Source organism: Malaya genurostris, chromosome 3, assembly GCF_030247185.1.
Source record: "Malaya genurostris strain Urasoe2022 chromosome 3, Malgen_1.1, whole genome shotgun sequence".
In the NCBI taxonomy this organism is placed as follows: Eukaryota; Metazoa; Arthropoda; class Insecta; order Diptera; family Culicidae; genus Malaya; species Malaya genurostris.
The window spans coordinates 160,157,901-160,179,864 of NC_080572.1; the positions used below are offsets into that span (position 1 = coordinate 160,157,901).

At 37.6% G+C, this 21,964-nt stretch overlaps 1 protein-coding gene across 9 annotated transcripts in view; it reads left to right on the forward strand.

The window, feature by feature from the left end:
* The first annotated feature begins 11,363 nt into the window (after window positions 1-11,363).
* The window catches only part of LOC131435409 (uncharacterized), a 328,202-nt gene continuing 317,601 nt past the window's right edge, over window positions 11,364-21,964 (forward strand). For 8 of the 9 annotated variants that reach the window (XM_058603255.1, XM_058603260.1, XM_058603258.1 and 5 more), the window contains exon 1: window positions 11,364-11,636. The gene's annotated coding sequence lies outside the window, so the exon portion shown is untranslated. Of the gene's footprint in view, window positions 11,641-21,964 lie in introns of all 9 variants that reach the window. The other variant, XM_058603256.1, reaches the window with a different exon arrangement.

The window sequence follows — 21,964 nt, forward strand, 5'->3', positions numbered from 1 at the left end:
GAAAGTTAAGTTACTAAAAGATTTCTGCATGATGAAATGAGCCTTGTCACATCTCACCTTCTATATCTTCACATGAAGAAAATCACTCAAAATCTTTTGACGTAGGACTACGTTTTTTTTTAAACAATAATATAATATAATTTTAAGGCACACTGCTTAAGCTCTAAGATGCCAAGGGTATTTTCTAATCTTAATTAACTTAAAACTAATATAGTAACATTAGGTAATGTCGTATCGGGGTCGCGGATTCTCGAAAATTCAACTTTCTGGTGGCGATCAGCAATGGCTGGTGAATTGAATATAGCATGAGAGTCTTCCAGATGGCGTTGGTAAATATCTATGTTGGCCGCATCATTCAGTCCGTGTGGGTCCGCGGGAAAAATCATCAGGCTACAAAGATTCGGCGGGTGGCCCGCAGCCTGGTCATCGACTGGAGCGGTTCTCCGTTGTCGGTGATGGTGATGTTACTGAAGAGAATGAAAGAGAAGTAAATATTGTGGAAAACGAGGTAAAAAGGGGATGAGGGAACAGCATGTCTCAATACGACAGAGATCTAATTAGTTTCCATCGAGATGGTGAAGAGACGGGGGAAAGGAGAACGAAAAAGTTAGTGACAAAAAAAAAGATCTTGTTAGTTACAATAAAGATGGTAGACAGAGACGGGGATCGAGAGAATCGGGTGGATGACTACGTTTTTGCTTTCTATACCGGTGTGCAAATTCAAAATACTGAGAACAGTACAAACAGTGCTCAGGTTTTGAACATCTATATCTCAATAATTTTTAATTAATTTTCCATATCATTATATAAACTGCATTAAAAATATTTCTACACTTCAATTGGAGTAGATGAATCTATATCTATAAAATCATATTTCAGATAATTGGTGATCGAAACTTCAGTTAGTAACGAAAATCTTTGTCATGGTTTCTTCTAACAAATACATACAAGTTCACGGTTTCCATTAAGTTTCTGCGTTTCAATGAGTGTGTCGCTTCTAAGTAAATCACTCATACAAACCAAGATTCTGTATCGAATAAACTTGAACTCTGTGTGGTTCAGAAAAGGAGTAAAAGTTGCTAACACAACGTTCAAACAGTCCATGAACTAACCAGAAAAACACAATTTCGTGTGCAGGCATATTTTTTATTCATCAACATTATCATCTTCAAATAACATACAATCGTTCTAGCACTTTTCATAATTTTTCAATACCATCCTTATAGAATGATTTGTCACTGGTCTAAACATCGGCTTCCTTTGCGGCGATGACTGTCTTATTCGAGCCAAAAATTTTGCGCTGACGTGTCTTTTTCTAATCCGCAAAGGACAAGCAATCGCTGGGGCTAGGTAATTGTGAACAAGGTGGATGAGGAAACAGATCGCAGCCCAATTCGTTTAATTTTGTCATTGTTTTCATTGACTTATGGCACGGTGCATTGTCTTGGTTAACGGTGAATCACTTTTGATGGTACTTTCCTGTTCAAGATAGTCGATGTTAATTATACCTCGAACATATAAAAACATTATGCCATGGTTGTTCCAGCTACCTGTTACGTTTTCAGATGGCTTTCCCAGTCTGAATGCTGGTATGACTCCGGATAAAAATAGTGGATCCATTTTTCGTCCACTGTTCCATACCAACGCATCCCATTTTATTGTGGCAGACTTTTGTTGATTATGAGCGGTCGTGTTCGCGATCCGTTTGGTGACGATTTTTCTATGCTCATATTTTCGTACAAGATCGTAAAAGAACTTCCAGCTCATGTGATAACGATCTCAGCATATCTAATCTCACGAACTTTGATTTTGTGTTCATACATCCCGATTATTAAAATTTGCTTAATTTTTTTTCCAGTTGCCTGCTTCATTTAGCCACGTTCAGAATCAGAATACCACAAACCTTCATTTTTAATGGATCCTAGTGGGGAAAACACTTATCAAGCTATAGCTGGGCTTGCGCGTTGAATTAGATTCAGTGTTCGTGGTGCTATTGATGTTAAATCTTCTTTGAAGGTTGGTACTTAGAATTGAAAACAAATATTGGCAGTGATTTTGAAACCAGGTTAAACCTTAGATGAGAAATTTTGTTTTTAAACTTAGTACCGAAAACTCTTCAAACTTCTAATTTACGCGTTTCATGGAAAGTTTTATAGAATCAATATTCTATTAAAAAAAACGACTGCACCTTTTAAGGATAAATATCATTTCCATTAGAATAGAGAAATACTTCGAAGTAGTGGGTCGTTCTCCGCAGTATGAAAAATTACCCACCTGGGTTTAACATGTTTCACCGGCCCTGCCATCAGACAAATGCCGAATACGATTCAGTGATGAGGTCATCCTTTGACCGACATCTGATATTCGGGTCACATGTTGACAAAATCGTTCAAAAATGCAGCTTACTCATTAGGTCTCTGTATGCGCTGATTTGTAGAACATCTAAACTGTGCCTGAATAATCAGATGGCTGTCTATAAACAAATCATCTACACTGAAATGAAAATCTTATTTATAATCATCAGATTTGTCATATGAATCAAATGCAGAATATAATTTATAGAAGTTATATGGAAACTTATAATCTTTATTTAAAGCGTACGTTAAATCTAAATAGACGTTACCATAATGAAAGTTATGAGAATATTCCATATAATGTATATGGAAATCCAATGAAACCTAACTCGGTACATAATTTATATTCATTTGATATGTCTTATGAATCGTACACGTATGGTATTTCACAAAAGACATATGACAACTTATGACCTTTAATGGAACTCTACATAAAATCTAAATGATGTTCAATAAATTTTATATCTTCATAATCATTATGATATTGATAAAAACACCATATACAAGTTGAAGCTGAAGAAGGAGTTGTGTCCTCGATATTCATCAACTGCTCCAGACAGTTTTTTTTAGGAAGTTCCGTTATTTTAAATCGCTGACAATATAGCTCATTCAATTTCGTTCAAGGATATGCCCTAACGGATTATGAAATAATTACCCGGTACGTCTCATCATTCTTTCTGTCTAATAAGAGGATTTAAATTATTTATTTATAGTTTCGGGATCCTAATTCTCCTTCGCAAATATCATAACTACTAGTATAGGTCAAATCCTCAATAAAAGAAGTAGTTTCCGATTCGTTGTGCATCTGATTCGTCTGGTAACTGTAAATATCCGATGAAATCAGCCAGTTCCAAAGAAGTAAGTGTAGTTGAAATATTAAAATAAATTTTCATTATGAAACTCTTAACATACGAAAAATATAACAAGTTTTTAATAAGACAATTATTTTTATTGTTTTTGATTCCCTTATGCACCATTATCCCAGTATTTTAATCAATTTGAATCTTATATGTATCACTTATTCAATCAAATAGCAATAATTTTATCTATATATAACTGCTATATAGAACTAGGATGACCTCCATCAAAAGTTATATATAAATTTTATGAAACTAATCATATGGTATAGATAAACCTATCTATATTAATTCGAAATGAATATAATATGCGCTTCATAAATTGTTTCCATGTATGTTGTGTGGATATCTAGTAATGGTTATAGGAACGCGCCAATAAATTTGACTCAGACTGGAAATTTCATTCGTTATATGAAAATCTTGTAAAAATAACATTACGAAGAGTTTTATGTTTCATAAGATTATCTTATATATTTGACATGATGTTGAATACACTTTGTAGCTATCAATGGAAATGCTAATAGTGAAAATTCATTAGAATATCATATAATGTGAAAATGAGAATTTAGCTCAGTGTACTCCGCAATTGAATACGCAGTCCCTGTTTGGCGGCGCTGTGCACGAACGCACAAACTTAGGCTTCAGCGCATTCAAAGTAAGAAAAGATGATTCTAAATCTACCCCCTTGGACAAGGACTAGTGAAGTACATGAGATGGCCTCCCTAGATATACTAGAACAAAAATTCGAATAATACTGCACGAAATTTGAAGAGAGGTGCTCAATCTCTGTAGTACAAATAATTCAAAATTTGTACGTATTAGGATAGGGATAGTTATAAGTAGGTAGATATTTTATTAATGAATAAAATAAATATTATGATTAAACATTAGTATGTAATACAAGAGTAACTAAAACACCTATTATTAATAACGAATCGTATGAACAACAAAGATGAAAGGCCAAAGGGTCAAAACACTTGTACTGTAAAACGTTGATGTAATTCTCAAAAATAAGATTAATAAACAGATATTTATGCAAGAAACTTTTTTTTAATGGTGCCAGTCACTGGCTGGACATCGTCAGCGACAGACCCCTATGAAAGTTGTATTGATTGTTACCGAAAATCAAACCGCAATTGTTTTTAATGATTTATTAATTTTAGTTGGTTTGACGTAAAACCACCATAACTAAGTTCAGTTTTTGAAATGACTGATCGGAAACATATGTTGGAGAAGCCAAATGAATGAAAAACTAACAGAAAAGATTATTTATTGGAGAAAGATACGCTCAGAGACAGGACTCGAACCTGCGTTCTTATGCATTCCGTTCATACGCGCTACCATTTCGTCACTCTGAATCTTGTTATAGTCACTGTAAAACGTCAGTCAGAAAAAAAATAAAATAAATATTCATGTTGCGATTAAACTGCAATGCTTTTATTGCAAATTTTCCACTACAGTTGATCACCCAAATTGAGTTTTAAATTTTATTTAGAATGCATGTTTTACATCATCTCTATGGAACTTCGATGAAACTGACGAAAGGAAACGCATATTTACTGGACGATGCAAAATGAGGCTACTAAAGTTCACATTCAATAAACTGTATTAATGTTTCGCTTAGCGATCGTATGGTTAACTAGGAATTGTCTGGTTCGGTGTTTGAAGTGAACTGCTTATTATGAAATTCTCAGTGTACATGTTATTTCCGAAAAGTCCCTTAGGTGCAGCTGATGCGCTAATAAATATTTCTTGGTATAGCCGAAGTCGGTTCGTTTGGCTGTCAGCTAACAAGGCCTATCGATTAAAATCTCTGATGAAAGTGTTCAAGTAATATAAAAATAAAGTTTTTACACATTTTATCTTGTAATTTCGGAACTGAAAGTTCGATTATTTCAACATTGAGAATTTTTTATAGCCTCTTAAGACTTTTCGTTTACATCTAAGTTTGTAAAAATCGACTCAGTCTGAGCAAAATTGATGCAAAAAAGTTTCTTAGCTAGATACGTACAAACAAACTTATACACACACAAAGGCATTTTTTGTACATGACGAACTGATTCGAATGTTGAACTACGACGTTCGGTTTCGAGTGTTATACCCAAAACCGAAAGCTTTGAAGGCATCTCTATTGCAACCAAGCAGTGATCCGTATCTATATTCGTACTGTTGTAGGAGCGAACATTGTTGATGCCCGAGAAAATTTTCCGTCGACCAAAACGTGGCCGGATTTTTGATATGTTGGTCAGGTAATTACAGATAGTTTCGAGGATGTCTTTACGGGAAGAAAAGGTGCTTCTGACTACCATTCCTCGAGAGAGCGCACAGTTAACACATCATTGGCCATTGTTGTTCGAACCAGGGCAATTTTAACGTCTCTACGTGGGCAGCAGTTATGACATTTTTCTAGAATGATACACGCTGGTGTAAGTTTTATGTCTACACTGAGGATGCCGCAAGCGAACAGCACACAAAAACGATAGCGTACTTCTTCTCAGTGTCGAATAGAAAGACTTTGAGTGTGTGATTGTGTTTAAAGAAGCCGGTGCGAGTGAACCACATTCTTGTCACATGAATCGCTTTCACGAGCTCTATACTAAATACACACAAGTGATCACTTGTGCATGCTAGTAAGAGAACACTTCGATGATTTGTGTTTTCAATTTATAGAAGATAGCGCTGGCCTTGTTATGAAAATTTTTTTCGCAGCAAGGAGAAGCAAAATTTGAACAATAAATTGCTGAATAAGCGTAACCCAAGCTTCTCGGTACAATTCGGTTAATATAAAACTGCGTCCACTTTTCCGCTCAGAAATTTGAGAGCTCTTCACTAGCACTTTGGTGTGATCCAGTGCCAGAGGCGAAAGAAAATAAACACGCGCTCTCATGATGAGTGCATACTCCACATAACAGTGGTGTATATATGCGAAAGAGAAGAGCACTCATTGATGTTGTCAGTGCGAGGGGAGAAATTACACTTGCTCTTCGTCACACAGAGGATATGGACATCTTCGGTGAGCAGCCGTCATAAGCTTTGTGTAGGAAATACAAGTCAATTATGCATCCTAGCACTGATCGGCAGCCACCCAATCACTCACTGACGTGTATTGCCCAGCACTAGGAAGCTAGTTCCCCGCTCGTTGATTGTGTCACAGCTTTGGTAGCCACAGAAGGTAGCCGGTCGATGTCCGCTTTTCCACACCATCCGTGCCACAGCTTTGGTAGCCACAGAAGGTAGCCGCTCGATGTCCGCTTTTCCACACCATCCGTCCCGTACAACAAAGCGCTACGACGTCGAAGTTGCGAGTATTTAGATCGTCGTATATTATTCTGTCGCAGCCGTCGAAACCTAACGACTTGCAGTTCCATATTGCAAGTTTCCGTTGGAAGTCCTTATTTCGTCGCGTAGGTCTATGCCGATTGTTTCGGGTTGTATTCTCTCCTAAATTATTTGCAATAGATGTTTTATGTGTGGATTATTAGGCCTGCGCCAACACTCTGTCTCGGCGGATGGTTATTGAACTTACTCTGTTTAACTAGTACTATGACAATCACGTTTGGTGGGACTTCCACCTTGGATTTATCTGGACCAGATACAGAATTTCCTATTCTGCTGGATAACTACCATAACAAACGTTGTTTGACGCCGATTCTAACATGGAGTACAGACTCTCCGTTATTCTCCCCCTCCCCTGTTAGCATACAGTCAGTCATTCACCAGATAAAATTATGGCGGAATTTATTTTGAGCGCCGTTCGCAGTGTAAGTTTCGCTTCAAGTAAGTGCAATTACATCAGTATTCAACTTTCATAACAGTCTCATGAAAATATATTTCATACCTTCATTGAATAATTTTATACACTAATTTTGACACCAATTGATTCAGATTGAATCAAGTAGTTCACAAAAGCATGCTTCAGTGTTTATGTCACACAGTCAGCATCATTTTTCCAAACTAGTGCTTGACATTTGCGTTGCCTATTTGTATGAGAACAGTGATGCTAATCTAAAAAAAGCCTTCTCAGTCCACTTAGTGGAATTTTCATATATCTTGAAAAATCACCATAGGGGGGAGTACATGAAATATTCGAAATCGAAATTGACACTAAATTTCGATGTTTTATGCAGTTTTAGGAGTTTTGACATCAAAAAAATTTTCGATTTTGGAAATTTCATGTACTCCCCCCTATGCACAGTGGTTCAAAAGCGCAATTTCACGCTCTTAATTGATAACTGATAGGAACGTGGTTTTTGAGGTACAATATCTTTAGCAAAGTTGCTCAGAATGATAGACACCATCTATTGGCAAGTTTTATTTATGGGATTAATCCCCCTAAAAGTGAGATAGAAATATTATTTTAGTTCAGAGCCAACATAGGGGCTAAGTTACTTCGACAAAGTTGTTCAGAAAGTTATTTCAAACAAATTTGCTGAAGGTACTATTCCCGTAACTTGAGTGTAATATATGATATAATGTGTTTTATGAAAAGGGTGTTCTAAAACCAGTTTTTGTAAGAAAACACATATATTTTCATTTTATATGAGTTATTCATGTCATACAAAGTTTTTCATCATTCAAAATAACACAACTCTCTCAAACATACTATGCTGCTATTGTTTCAGTTTTATGAAATAGAGCCATTTTTCATGTTTTTATTTACAAAATTTCAACTTATCTATCATCAAAAGGCGCAGAAAGGTGCAGATGAGACTACTTACATATTAAACTACTTCAAAAGAGCGTTCATGCCGTGGTTGAATTACTCGTCTGCGATCGTCTGCAGGCGAGATATGTTCTTTTCAAATATCCTTGTCCTTGACATTTGCAATGATAAAGTTCATTGTATATCAGATCAGACTTCAATATATATTCGTTACTCTCACAATAAATGATTTTTATGGACATCGAAGTCTACAAATAGAAAAGTTTAGTGATCATTACAGACGTTTTTTGAAAGTAACTGTCAGACATTTTTCGAAAGTGAGATAAGAAGCCACAACTTTGAAAAAACGGCAATCATTTTTTGGTAAGTTTTTCTATAGAAAAACTCTGCGGATAAATATCATCTATTCATCAATTTAAGTGGAGATCGATAAATGCTTGCTATATTGTACTATTCAAAATGATTAAGAAGTTTCTTTCATACAGATTTCGAGAGTATTATACACACGAGCAATACAGATCACTTACGAATCGGGATCCCATGAATTGGTTATTAGTTTCATCGAATCCTTTGGTTAGAAATATTCGTGAATGGCCAAAACAGTCCAAGAAGAATCTGTCCGACGATACTAAGAGTCTATTAGCTGGTTAAGAACATTGTCAGCTATCATAAAATAAATACAAATAACTAAAAAATGAGTTCTGATCATACTTTTCTCTACCAGAAGATGACATAACTTAATTCGATTTAATGATTCCTTTTTTTAAAAGTCGTGACAAAAGAGTTACTAACCTGTTCAATTTATAGACTTCAATGTGCAAAAAAAATCATATTTTGTGGCAAGTACCATAGTAATGAATATATATTGAAATCTGATCTGAAATACAATGAACCTTATCATTGCAAATGTCAAGGACAAGGATAATTGAAAAGAACATATCTCGCCTGCAGACGATCGCAGACGAGTAATTCAACCACGGCATGAAAGCTCTTTTGAAGTAGTTTAATATGTAAGCAGTCCCATCTGCACCTTTCTGCGCCTTCTGATGGTAGACAAGTTGAAATTTTGTAAAAAAAAACATGAAAAATGGTTCTATTTTATTAAACTGAAACAATAGCAGCATAGTATGTTTGCGAACGTTGTGTAGTTTTCAATGATGAAAAACTTTGTATAACATGAAAAACTCATATAAATTGAAAATATATGTGTTTTTTACAAAAACTGGTTTTAGAACACCCTTTTCATAAAATAAATTATATCATGAATTTCACTCATGTTACGGGAATAGTACCTTCAGCAAACTTGTTTGAAATAACTTTCTGAACAACTTTGTCGAAGTAACTTAGCCCCTATGTTGGCTCTGAACTAAAATAATATTTCTAACTCACTTTTAGGGGGATTAATCCCATAAATAAAATTTGCCAAAAGATGGCGTCTATCATTCTGAGCAACTTTTCTGAAGATACTGTCCCTTAAATACCACGTTCCTATGAGTTATCAATTAAGAGCATGAAATTGCGCTTTTGAACCACTGTGCTATGGTGCTTTTTCAAGATCGAAAATTGTCAAACCTTTACCACCGGGCAGCACCCCTTACACATGTCCGATTTAGCTCAAATTTTGCATGAAGGCTTTTTTCGAGGTGCTTAAACTTTTGAGCACTAGAGCTTAACGAAAATAGAGGTGATCCCAAAATTTTGGCACCCTTACCGTATAAGAGCGGTAAAATTCAACGTGTTTCGTCGGTTACGTCACATATACCATCATATATCTGGAACCAAAAGTCGCAGCCATTTGATCTTCGAACTTGATCAATGATCCGACAGTAGCTTTCAAACGAGCCCAAGTTTGTTAAAATCGGTTTAGTCATCTCTGAGAAAATTAAGCGCGTCCAAATACAACGCTTTTTGTCGGTTACGTCACTTATACAATCATATCTCCGGAACCAAAAATCACAGCCATTTGATCTTTGAACTTGATCAATGGCCCGACAGTAGCTTTCAAACGAGTCCAAGTTTGTTAAAATCGGTTCAGCCATCTCTGAGAAAATTGAGTGCGTTCAAATATCTTCGAAAAGTGCACACACACACATACACACACATACACACACACACACAGCCATTTTCTGATATCGTCGAACTGAGTCGAATGGTATATAACAATATGGGTCTCCGAGGCTCCGTTCGAAAGTCGGTTTTTCCAACAATTGTAATACCTCTCTATAGAGAAAGGCGAAAAGCCTTCTCAGTTCTGTTTTTGACCTTCGTTCGTGAAAAAATATACTCATGAAATAGGTAATTTCCACTTATCACGCGGAATCGGAAGTCGGTTTTCGTTTTCTTCACCACGTGCACGGAATCGAGCACCGCACGCTATGTGCAGCTTTGGTAAAGGCGGTGATGTGTTGTGCGGTTTTTACCCTTATCTGCAACCTTCTGCTATACATATGCTGAATTAAAGGATAGTAATCATATAATTACAAGGAAATTATAATGATACATGCATTTTTGAAATCGCGCATAAAATTATGTTATATATGATGGATATCTTTTGCTACAGCTGCTTCAATTCATTCACTTTTGAAGTATTCTTTTATGCCTTTTGAACAAGCAGACATAGTCGTAATCACCTGACAAACTGTTCATTCAGATGCTGATATGAGAGAATTTATTGGTTTTTTTGAATATTTTTTCGTGAGTTCTCACATTCACTAATTTATTCATTTCGTGGCATTTACTTGTCTTTTGTTCGATTGATAACAATTTGCAGTGGCTTTTCCTCATTGGAAATAAAATAATATAAATTATAATTATTTTCAATATTTCCGGAATTATCAGGTGCCCTAAATGTGGCGAAACCTGAAAAACTTAGAACAAAATTATATGGACGGAATTTTTTCTCGGTAACAGTATTTTTTGTACAGTTTCAGAACCAGTCATCATCCTTGAATTCAGAGATCATAGCGCATACATTTTAAACACAGTATATATCAACATCGAGTTATAACAGATAAGACTGTAGGGCAGTTCTTCGTGTCGACTTCGGCAGCTACCTGTTTGAGTAGTGAGAAAGTAGAAATCTCTCACTTTCTGCATCATTGAACTAGCACGCGGAAAAAATTCAACATGTCTTGAATATCTTAACGAAGGAAAACGCGTTCATATTGCAATCTGAGACTGGTTCTGATGCTCAGTTTTAACTATAACAAAAATGCATCCTTATTTCGGGAATGAATATTTCTTGGAAGCCATCCATGTAAATCCTATTCAGGCGATTTGTTGATCAACAATGTTGGTTAGAATTTTATTTATTTTCAACTGGCAGGTGGGAAAACAAATGTTGCTGCACGCCTATATGGTAAAGATTTTCCATTCTCTCGTGCTCTCTTCGATTCTCTCGATAAATGTATTAGCAGTTGATTTTCCTACTCTTTTACAGCTGGTCGGTCGTGTATAGTTACGTTGCATTATCCATTTTCCTTTCCAACCAGTTGGGATTGAGACGCGACGCCGTGCGAACTTTTTTTTCGATACCGTCAGGCCGAGGAGTGGAAGACTCGTACACCTGTATTCTCAAACATATAATTTCCAAATGATATCCTAGTTCTGTTGGTTAGTTTCATACCTTCCGATTTTCGAACGAAACAAAAATCTACAACTTCGAAAACGTTTTTAAGATAAAAATAGTGTACATCAATTGCAAGATTTGTTTCGGAAAATTCGGGTGAATATCGACATATAAGTGATGTAGTGAGTGTTCAAGTAGGTAGACGAAGAGAAATACTCTTAATTGAACTCCCTGGGGTGTTGATGCATAGCTTGATTTTTAATATGTTATTAAAAACCGTTTATTTTTAATACCACAGCACCAAACGTTTGACCAGGTTGACAGTGAGAACGATAGTTGCTCTGTGCAGTACACGATATAACGGATATGTATCTGTGAATGTCATTGAAATGAGACAAAAACAAATGAAATGGGACCGTTTTTTACTTTTCATATATGCTCCCTTAATCTTGCAAAATTAATAATATAATTTTGATGGCAACGTGTGTCGTTATCGGTAACGACAATATTAAACTCGCAAGTGAGATAGCGACGTGAGATTGTGTGTGGGAGAATGAACAAATGTTGATGATAGCATTCGTAATGAAAATATCGAGCTGTTTAATTCTTTATTTCTTCTGTTTGATTTTCCTGAACCTATTATTCCTTTGCCTCAATATTTCATTTTTACTCACTGTTACATTCTTTGACCAAAGAGTGGCTGTGAAATAATCCTATTTTTCCTCTGCACGAATGCAACATACACTGAGGTAAACATCATGTTATGAATACTCAAAGTAAAAAAAAACACTTGTTATCGCGAAACGAGAAGGTAATTCTAAATTTATATATTTTTCTATTGCCACGGTCAACTAAGTGAAACGTGTGTGAGGATGACCGTCGTTTTTCTCACTCTTCAATTTTTTATTCGTTCGCTAGAGACTTAGAGCGGCGAAAGAGTGAAGAAGAGCTTGAAAAATGCCGCATGAAAATACACGCAACCTTTCGTTTTATTTTTATTTCCCGAATAATTTTAATATCTTGCGGATTGCCCAACACATATGCGGACATGGTCAGTTGGCGCAAAAAACTAGCGACCCTTCCCCATTAGCAAAGGAACGTCATCTCATGCATGTTGTTTCATTTTAGTCCCATTTTTATACTTCAACGCCTCAGCGCTGTTACGATGGTCAACAAGTGAGTATTTGTGTGTCTCATAATGTAGACATAAGCGAATATTTCGCAAATTTTGTGAAATATAGGAAGTGATGAGTAATGGCTAGTGTGTGAAGCAAGATTGGTATATTCATGAGCGTCGGAAGAAAAATAAAGCAAACGTTTTATGACGTTATGAGACGCATACGGTGACATGATTCTAGCAGTGTAATGAGACTTTTACAGGGCACTTTTCAAACACGCCGTAAAACTGGTAGTGGCAAATTAAATCACCATGTATACCATATACACTAATGTGGCATGACACGTTATGGCACATGTTCTTTAATGTATTTCCGACCAGCGATGCAACCGAATAAGTTTCGAATACTTTTGAGGTAAACGGTATTGATGAAATTGATTATAAATGCAAGGAAAGTTCATATGCTATGATAACCGTTGTTACTAATGATTTTTTTTTTAATTTCAAGTACTACGATGGCTTGTTCTTACAGAAATTGTTGCTATAAACAGTTTCATTGTAGTGAAGATTAATTAAAAGCCGACCTCACATCCACTTTATTGGATATTTATTGTTAGACGTTCTATTCAATTCATCGAGCTGAATCGTATGGTATATGTAATGCGATGATATAATGATACACACATGATTACCAACACTGTTTGAGTTTCTGATATTATAGGAAATCTTGAAGAATGAAGTCTTTATATTCGTTATTTATGATCAATTCCTACGCAGGTCATGTTTGACTGCAGATTTAGAAGGAAACGCATGGTAAAATCATTGCACCGTTTCGTACAGGAGGCACTCATTCTTTCAAACACACAACCAAGAGTATTTAACTCTGCTCTCCGTGCCAGTGTTCGATAGCAAGTACCGTGTGTGGCAAACTAAGCTCCGGTGTCAGTGTCCGTACATAAATTGGAGATGCTCTTTGCTCTTCATTTTCTCTTTCAATATTTTGTCTTGAGGAAAAAAGCTGAAAGTAGCGCTTGAGAATTGAAGACGCTGATATCACATAAACTTGGTTAATTTCCAATTTTAAGGTATTGTTTCTTATTGTTCCTGTACATTGAATGATTCATTTTTGCGTGCCAATCAGACGTTTTCTTCCAAAATCGTTCGTTCTAGAACCCTAGGTATTGCAATTAGGTACAACAACTTAAAATTTGAAATTGTGATATGACTGTAACCGCAAATGATTACACTGTCATCGCAAACTACAAGGACCAGCCCCATGGGGTTGTTCGTGCTATTGCTGTGGAACAAGTTTGTTACGCAGCTTTTTTACGAGGATTTTCGAAGCTACGCTGGTTTATATGCGGATTTCAGAAGTTATGCGGAGCGTATCTCCCGCGTAACAAAAGACCTCGGTGTATTAAGAACCAACATCGAACACGCGAACCCTGACTCTGTTTGCCTTGATTCGTGTTTGTCTTGTATACGACGAATGTAATTTCGGCATTAATAGCCCAAATATATGCAATTATACCTACGTGCATGGATTTCGGATATTTAAACTTCTTTTCGCCAAGCTTGTATTCAAGTTTTGCATGCAGTTATTTTTATAGCGTTCAGTTCTCTTTCCATTCTGCGATATCGATAATAAATCGAGTTAATCTTAATCTTAATCTTAAGCACTTAAAATTTACCCTTAGATTCGACATAACAAATCATTTCTTCCAAACTCGCATGACACAAGACCAAAGAAAACCAAACTTCAACGCTTCAAATCGTTTTATGGCAATTTTTGTATTGCTGTCTAGTAACAACCTACCTGTAGCATGCTACACGTAGGATTGAAACGTTAGCTATAATTTCGCTTATATTTATAGTTTCGCGTGATACCAACAGCTTCACTCTTTCATCGATTGACCAATCAGAGCGATGCTTTCTCATTGATATATCGCTTACTCCTTCAAAACTGTCGACTATGGCAGGGAAATCCGGCATGCCGGAGATTTTTAGCAAACAAAATATGACACTGGTAGCTATTAATCAAAATTTCAATCATACCTAATTAAAAATACGTGTCTTAATATATTCAAATCGAAATATTTCCAATCAAATGATGAAATAATATTAATAATTGATACAAAATTGGCTGAACTGTAGAGATTTAAAACCTGACCACATTTTTACGTGCATTTTTCCTTGAGTTTCTAATTTGCACCCCTATATAGAAAACAAAGATGTGTTCCACATCAAAAACCCCCCTTAATCCACCTGGTGGTATGATAATACCTTTTTCTTACCATCAATGTAGTCTCAATGAAACATTTATAAGATTTTATCCTCGGCCATTAGTATAGTGAGCTTATTAAATAACCTAATACGTAGGTTGTTACTTATGTATTCAGCTTTGGCAACACTAAGTGTTACTCGGTGGATTTGACGTTTCCATCATAAAGTTTGACATTTTTAACCATTACCATCTTCAGAACATTCAAATGACATTGAGCGCTAATTGTTTTGTTTTCAGTAAGCTGAAAAATCACCTCAGCAAAAAATTGATTAAAATCGAAAGCATTTTTGTGCAATTATTTATTACGGTTTTTCGCGTAAATTATCAAGACAAGAGTGCTTCAAGCAACTTAGTTCAACTTTTAGCACCATTTTAGAACCATCCTATGAGACCGTAAAAAATGGTATAACGAATTTAATCATGGTCGGTGAATTCAAAGAAGGTCGTCCAAAATCAATTGTTTTGCCAGAAAACATCGTAGCTGTGAGAAATCTAATAATGAAGCCTTGGGCAGCACCCAAAAGGCCGTATAGTGCTGACTTGACACCTAACGACTTCTATTTGTTCTCCTTTCATTGAAGAATAAACTGAGTGGTGAGCGATTCAATACTCCTGAGAAGCTTTTGAAGCGCTCAAAAACCATGTTTTGGGAGTACCTCAAGAAGAGTGGAAAAAATGTTATGAAAATGGGTTCAAGCGTATGCAAAAGAGTATTGATCATCTAGGAAAATATTTTGAAAAACAATAGAACCATTTCCGATCAAATATAATACTGTTTTCATTTTTAGGCTAAATACATAAGTAACAACCCTCGTAGTAGCCTTCAAACGAGTCTAATTCTTTCGAAGTCGTTTTTTTTATCTCCGAGAAATTTTGTTGCAATCAAAACCACTGGGATTTGTCACTTACATCACATATAACATTGCATCTCTCGGAAGGGAAATGTTCGCCATTACGCTTCCAAATATGATTGACATTGTTAGCTTTCAAATAAGCCCAAGCTTATCGAAATTTGTTTAGTCATCTTCGAGTAAATTCAGCAGATGAAAAATGTGTGGTTATTCGTTCACGTCACTTATACCATTATATGCTTGGAACCAGAGGTAACAAGCATTTGATCTTCGAACTTGGTCCATAATTCAATAACAACTTTCAAATGAGTCTAGACTTGTTAAAATTGGCTTAGTCATCTCTGAGAAGATTGAGCGGTACAAAAACAAGTTTTGTCGCTTACATCACTTTTACCATTATATCTCCGGAACCGGACATGCAATTTTCGATCTTGGACCACAATTCAATAGTATCTTTAAAATGAACCTAAGCTTTCTGGAATCGAGAAAATTGAGCGACAAAAAAAGATTGAGCGATAAAAAAAAATTCCAGCAATTCTAATACACAGGACAAGTTCCGATTCTAGAAACGCCTAAAATAACTTGTTAACTTGCGTTCATTGCTCCAGTTGTGATTTTGTGTTTCAGAATTTAAACACTTAAACGAACTGCATGAAAAAACACGTGTGAATCAAACCTCTTAAAAAGAAACTTTATGTCGAATTGTTGCAAATACCGCGGGTCAATTTTTATCTATATCTATGAAACAAATTAATCAAAGTGGTTGAACAAAATATTTTTCTGATTTTCGTTAGATGGTGTTCCAAATTCACAAACGAATTTATTTGTTGGTTTATGCTAAGCTCTTGGAATGTTATTCTAGCAACAACGGTCACATCAAATATGTAAGAATACATTCAAACAAAATGTAACATTGATGTTTGTCAAATGTCAATGAACTCATTTTTACATCGCGATCTTAACTGAAACGTTGCTAACAATAAACTGTCAAAGCTAGGACTCGATCAGTCGCGCGACATGTGTCGTCAAGTTAAGCCCGTATTCGAGCGAGTTGCACTGCGGTACACTCCGCGCGTGTGGGTCGAGATTGAAAAATTTACTGCTCCGAAAGTATTAATCTTTCCACTCTGAAACTTTTCCAAGATTGAGTTAAGCCCCTAAGGCTTCCTTTTCTAACTAAAAAAATTAGGCCCAAGTTTGATTTTTTTTAATTTGGTTCATAATTCGGGTCGTGATTGAAAAATTCACTGCGTTTGAAAGCAGAAACCGGGCACTAGTAGTCCCAAAGTTTATATTTATATATCCACCAACTAACAAGGTCTGCCAACTGGGTGAATTTACCAGTAAAATTTTTAAAAAATGTGCACTTCGCCATCGCTTGTGAAAAAATACACATGAATTTGAAAATTTTTACTAATCGCACTGTAATTCCGGAACCAAAGGTCGGATCTGGATCAACTTTTCGGGAACTTTTTAAACAATTTGAAAACCTTTCATTTGCATATTAGTTTGTAAAAATCTGTTAAGATATTTCCGAGAAAATTGAAGGTGCATTTTCTCATAGATTTGCACATATTGCCTTGTAATTCCGGAACCGGAAGTCAAATCGGAATAAAATTCAATAGCAATCTATGGAACCATAAGACCTTTCGTTTAATTCTAAGTTTTTGAAAATCGGTTCAGCCATCTCTGAGAAAATCGAGTGACATTATTTGTCACATACACACATACATACATACACACACAGGGACAGCAAAGACAGGAGTCTAGGGGCTTGACGAACCCCCCCTTCTGCGAGTCGGGTGGAAGCTTAGGAACTGGTACCGCTTCCAAAGTGCCTCAGCCCAACCACCCGGAGTGCCAACCGGCACATAAGGATCGATACTAGTAACATCCTGATTATTACATACTGGTCAACGGACTACGGAATACGGATCGGATGGCGACGATGGGACGACATTCATGCCATTCTGCTCCCTGAATAAAGAAGGGTGACACCTACTTGAAACGGCGAGTGGGCTAATGGTTCGTCTGTCTCCGTCCCGGTAAAATCTTGGCAGGACTCCAGGAACGTTCTTCATCTGTCCGTCATTTTTTATGGGTATTTGGCTCAGATGTAAAATTCCCGACTTATGCTGATCTGGCTCTGGACACGAACCCCATGAAGATACGTGTTCAATCCTCGCTTGGCCTTCCTGTTCCATAGACAACCAAGAGAGCACGAAAGCGACTACGTACTGCGGGTGGGTATAGCGGCCCGGAGGGGGGACCAAATAACATGGAAAGAGAAAAAGGAAGTAACAACGGAATCCGTTCGCCAGAGGAGGATTGTTGAGGTCTCCGTCTCAGCAAACAGAAGGAACCAAACAGCGTCAAGAAGCGGCTTCACAACGAAGTGTGGTACACGCAGAGCAGCAGCGTGAAGAAGTGCGGCAGCAGTTGCCGACGATTAGCGGATGGAGCGTACCTCAACAACAACCGAAGGTAGTTTCGGCTAAGAATTTGACGGATGAGCTACACGAGTTTGTCGACAAAAAGCACAACGTACACAAGGACATCAAGGACTTGGTGTTGAAGATTCGAAGGGCTCTCGCAGCTGCTGTGAAGGAATGCACAGCGTGACGCAGAGAACGGATGAGGCAGAGAGCGAATTATCAGCGACTATACAACGCTCTTGCAGCAGCTACGCAGCGGCAACAGCAACGAGCCATGGTCAAGAACATGGAGACGCCGAAGAATCATCGGAATACTCGCTCGGAGAAAAGAGGCAGCGATACGCCAGGAGAAAAGGAAGTCCAGAGGAAACAAAGAAGCAAACTGAAGCGCGCCAGCAATCGGAGTGATGATGGATGGCGTACTATGGATAGTCAGCAGGCCAAGAGAAAGAAGCGAAAGGAAAAGGAAGAAAAGAAGGACGAAAAAAGGAAGACAAGATGAAGGAACAGAAGAATAAAGAAAAGGATTGCCCACCTATGCAGAGAAAAAAGGGTGAATGATGACCCGGAGGTGAGAGAGTTGGGTGAAAACGTGGTAAAGACCAGGCGCACTCAAAAAGGAGAGATGCTGTTCGAGTTCAAAAAGGATCCTTCGGTTAAGAGCTCAGAGTACCGAGAGCTCATTGTGAAATCCTTGGGCAGCGAGGCAACCGTGGGAGCTCTTTCACAGGAGGCAGTGGTAGAGGTCAAGGATTTGGACGAGGTCACCACTGAGGAAGACTTGAGGGACGCATTGACTGAGCAGTGCAACTTGGAAGTACCGGTGACAATCCGAATCAGCACCGACACGTGACAATCCGAAAACGGACACGTTGCTTGAAACTGCACGAAGCAACCCAAACGCATGCTGTGCAAACCGGAGGAAGGAAATGGCTATAAATGTTCGGCCTACAAAAAGGCGAAGACAGGCCAACAATGATGCAGATAACGCAAATTAATCTGAATCATTGCGACATCGCACAGCAACTGTTGTGGCATTCGACAACAGAGACGAGGTGTGATGTTGCGATCATCGCAGAGCCGTATCGGGTTCCTCCTGAGAACGGCAATTGGGTAGCGGATGTAGCAGGAAGTGCAGCTATACAAGTTGGTCATCAGCGGCGATTTCAACGCCTGGGCTGTTGAGTGGGGCAGCCGGCAAACCAATGCAAGAGGATATAGCCTACTTGAAGCTCTGGCAAAGCTGGATGTAAAGCTGTGCAATGTAGGAACAGTCAGCATATTCCGCAAAGACGGTCATGAATCCATCATCGACATTACATTCTGTAGTCCATCGTTGATGGAAGACATGGACTGGAAAGTGAGTGAAAAGTACTCCCACAGCGACGACCTGGCGGCCTCTACAAGATAGGCCAGAGAGCCCACGTCCATACGAAGAACAAGGACTCACGAGCGGAGGTGGAAGACGAAGGAGAGTTTTATCGAGGCACTTCGGTCAAACAGCGATGCGGCAAACTTCGACCCAGGGTGGTTGACGGAAGCGTTAGCAACGGCATGTGATGCAGCAACGCCGAGGAATATTGAACCAAGGAACGGTAAACGCCCAGCGTACTGGGCGTATTTCATTCGTTTTCTATGCGTGCATTCACACCTATCCTACACCGTGCCGTTTCAGTGCAGCTCGCCTTCAGTGTAGCGTCCGTCCGGCAAATACAAATTAGTCGTTACTGGTATTTTATTATTTTCACTGAAGTCGGTATGCCACTTGCTGTGCCGGAATGGATACAGCACGGAAACAGAACGGAAGGATTCCGACAAAAAAAGGACACTGACGGCGCACTGAAGGCACTTCCACTGAACCGTCACGGAACTGAAATGTGTGAGTAGTCCTTTAACTTGTCTGAACATGCTTTCCTCGCTCCGTGATACTGTTTTATACTGAATGATGCAATGTGTTGAAATAGCCAATCGTATGCAACGTTAAAACTCTAAATTATACTATCTGTGCTAGCTACGGTATGTATAGCGAACTATGTTTTTGGAAGACCTTTTGATATTTCCGTGAATACAACACAATCCATGATAGTGCGGAAATTTTTTTTTTCTTTACATTTTTCAAATCTTTGTACGCATTATGTTGTCATTTCGAAAATAAACCCAATTTGCTACTATTTTGATTAATTCTTTCTCATATGATTTTGCTCACGATATATACCAGCAATCCCATCGTGTATTTCCCACACCAGTACTGTACTAAAACGCACACACGAGACATAAAGAAAATGGCAAAAATTTTGCAAATTCGTTTTGAATCATACTGAAATTTCGGCGAAATTTTATAGTTTTCAGTCTCAAAATAAGATTTTTGGGAAAAACAATTTTCAAAACATCCCCGTATAAGGGAACAGCATATTTTCGAAAAACAATTATAGTTTCACAAAGCAAATATTTAAAATTTCAAGCACACTTAGCTGTAGTAAGCCACCATCAGTGTTGGTGATTGCCGAAAATTTGACAGAAGCTGCTATATTGCTATCTATATTGTATACAGCATTTTCAATCCGGTAGATCTCGAGTCTCTCAATTCATGAACCGCGAGAGAATTTTTCTACATTTCTTCGCTCCACTTCATACTCTGAGTGTTTCACGGCCCTTAAAAAAATTTACAGTCTGATAATGATCGTTGATGTGTGGAATTTCCCAAGAGCGAATCGCAGAAAATCGAATCGATGTTTCAACTTGATGATTCTCATACTACGTTGCAATATTTCGAAACCCTCGTGTGGAGCATTCACAGACATTTTCATAGACACAACTTATACAAAGGTTATATGCACATAGTTAGAATAAGCGGCAATAGTAAAATGATTCTATCGCAATTATCATCTGCCTGTATAGAATCGGATCACGAAACGATAATAAGCGACCGTTTGTTGCTTCAGAGAGGATCCCCACAGCAGCGTGCTAATCTTTGATTCTCAGGAATGTCATCGAGAGAAATTCGCTCTCGCACTGGTGTCTATTCTATGTTGAATGAGCCATGCCGGGTGTTTGTTGTTGCGATGATATCCGTCTGTCTTTGAGGGTACTGATTCAATCGTGTGAAGAGTTGCTGGTGAGCGTTCTTTGATACGATAAAAGCCATCCTTGGCCGCCATGACTAAGTTCAGTTTTTGCAATTTCGATTTTCTAATCCATGTTTTGGGTAACGGGGCCAAATTCGCGTCATGATTTTTCCTTGTCCTGAAAGATAAACTCCTCCCAACTGACAATGATTTGTGCACGATTTCCATGCGCCCATTGATGTCCATAAGTGGTCGCCAAAGAATAGTTTGCTAAGTCTCTATCTCCTGCATCCTTTTGACTGACGTCGACTGTATTCCGGGGAATTTTTTCTGCGATGTCATAAATATTTGTACCTAGCTGTTCGAACCAGTTATGCGTTCTGGACTTCGACGGTGCACAACATTCGTCGCACACGTATGCCATAACCTCAATTCGAACAGGCACCAATCTTTTAGGCCGTAGACGACTTTTTGCTGTTTGCTTTTAGATAGGAAATATAAGTATTCGGATCAAACAGTGCTACAGCTGTTAATAGCTTATTACCGATTCTAGGGTGCAGATTATCTTCGGATTCCATATCTCCAATAAACACACGGAACGACCGAAATTAGCTCTGCGCCTAATTCGTATTACTGTTTTTGAATTAGTTGATTTTAACAACAAAATTTCCAAAATAACTATAAAATTAGTTAAAATTTAGAATTTACTGTGCTGAAAAAAACTCTTATTTTTAGAGAAAGTGTTTAGTTGGCGAATATTCTGGACACAA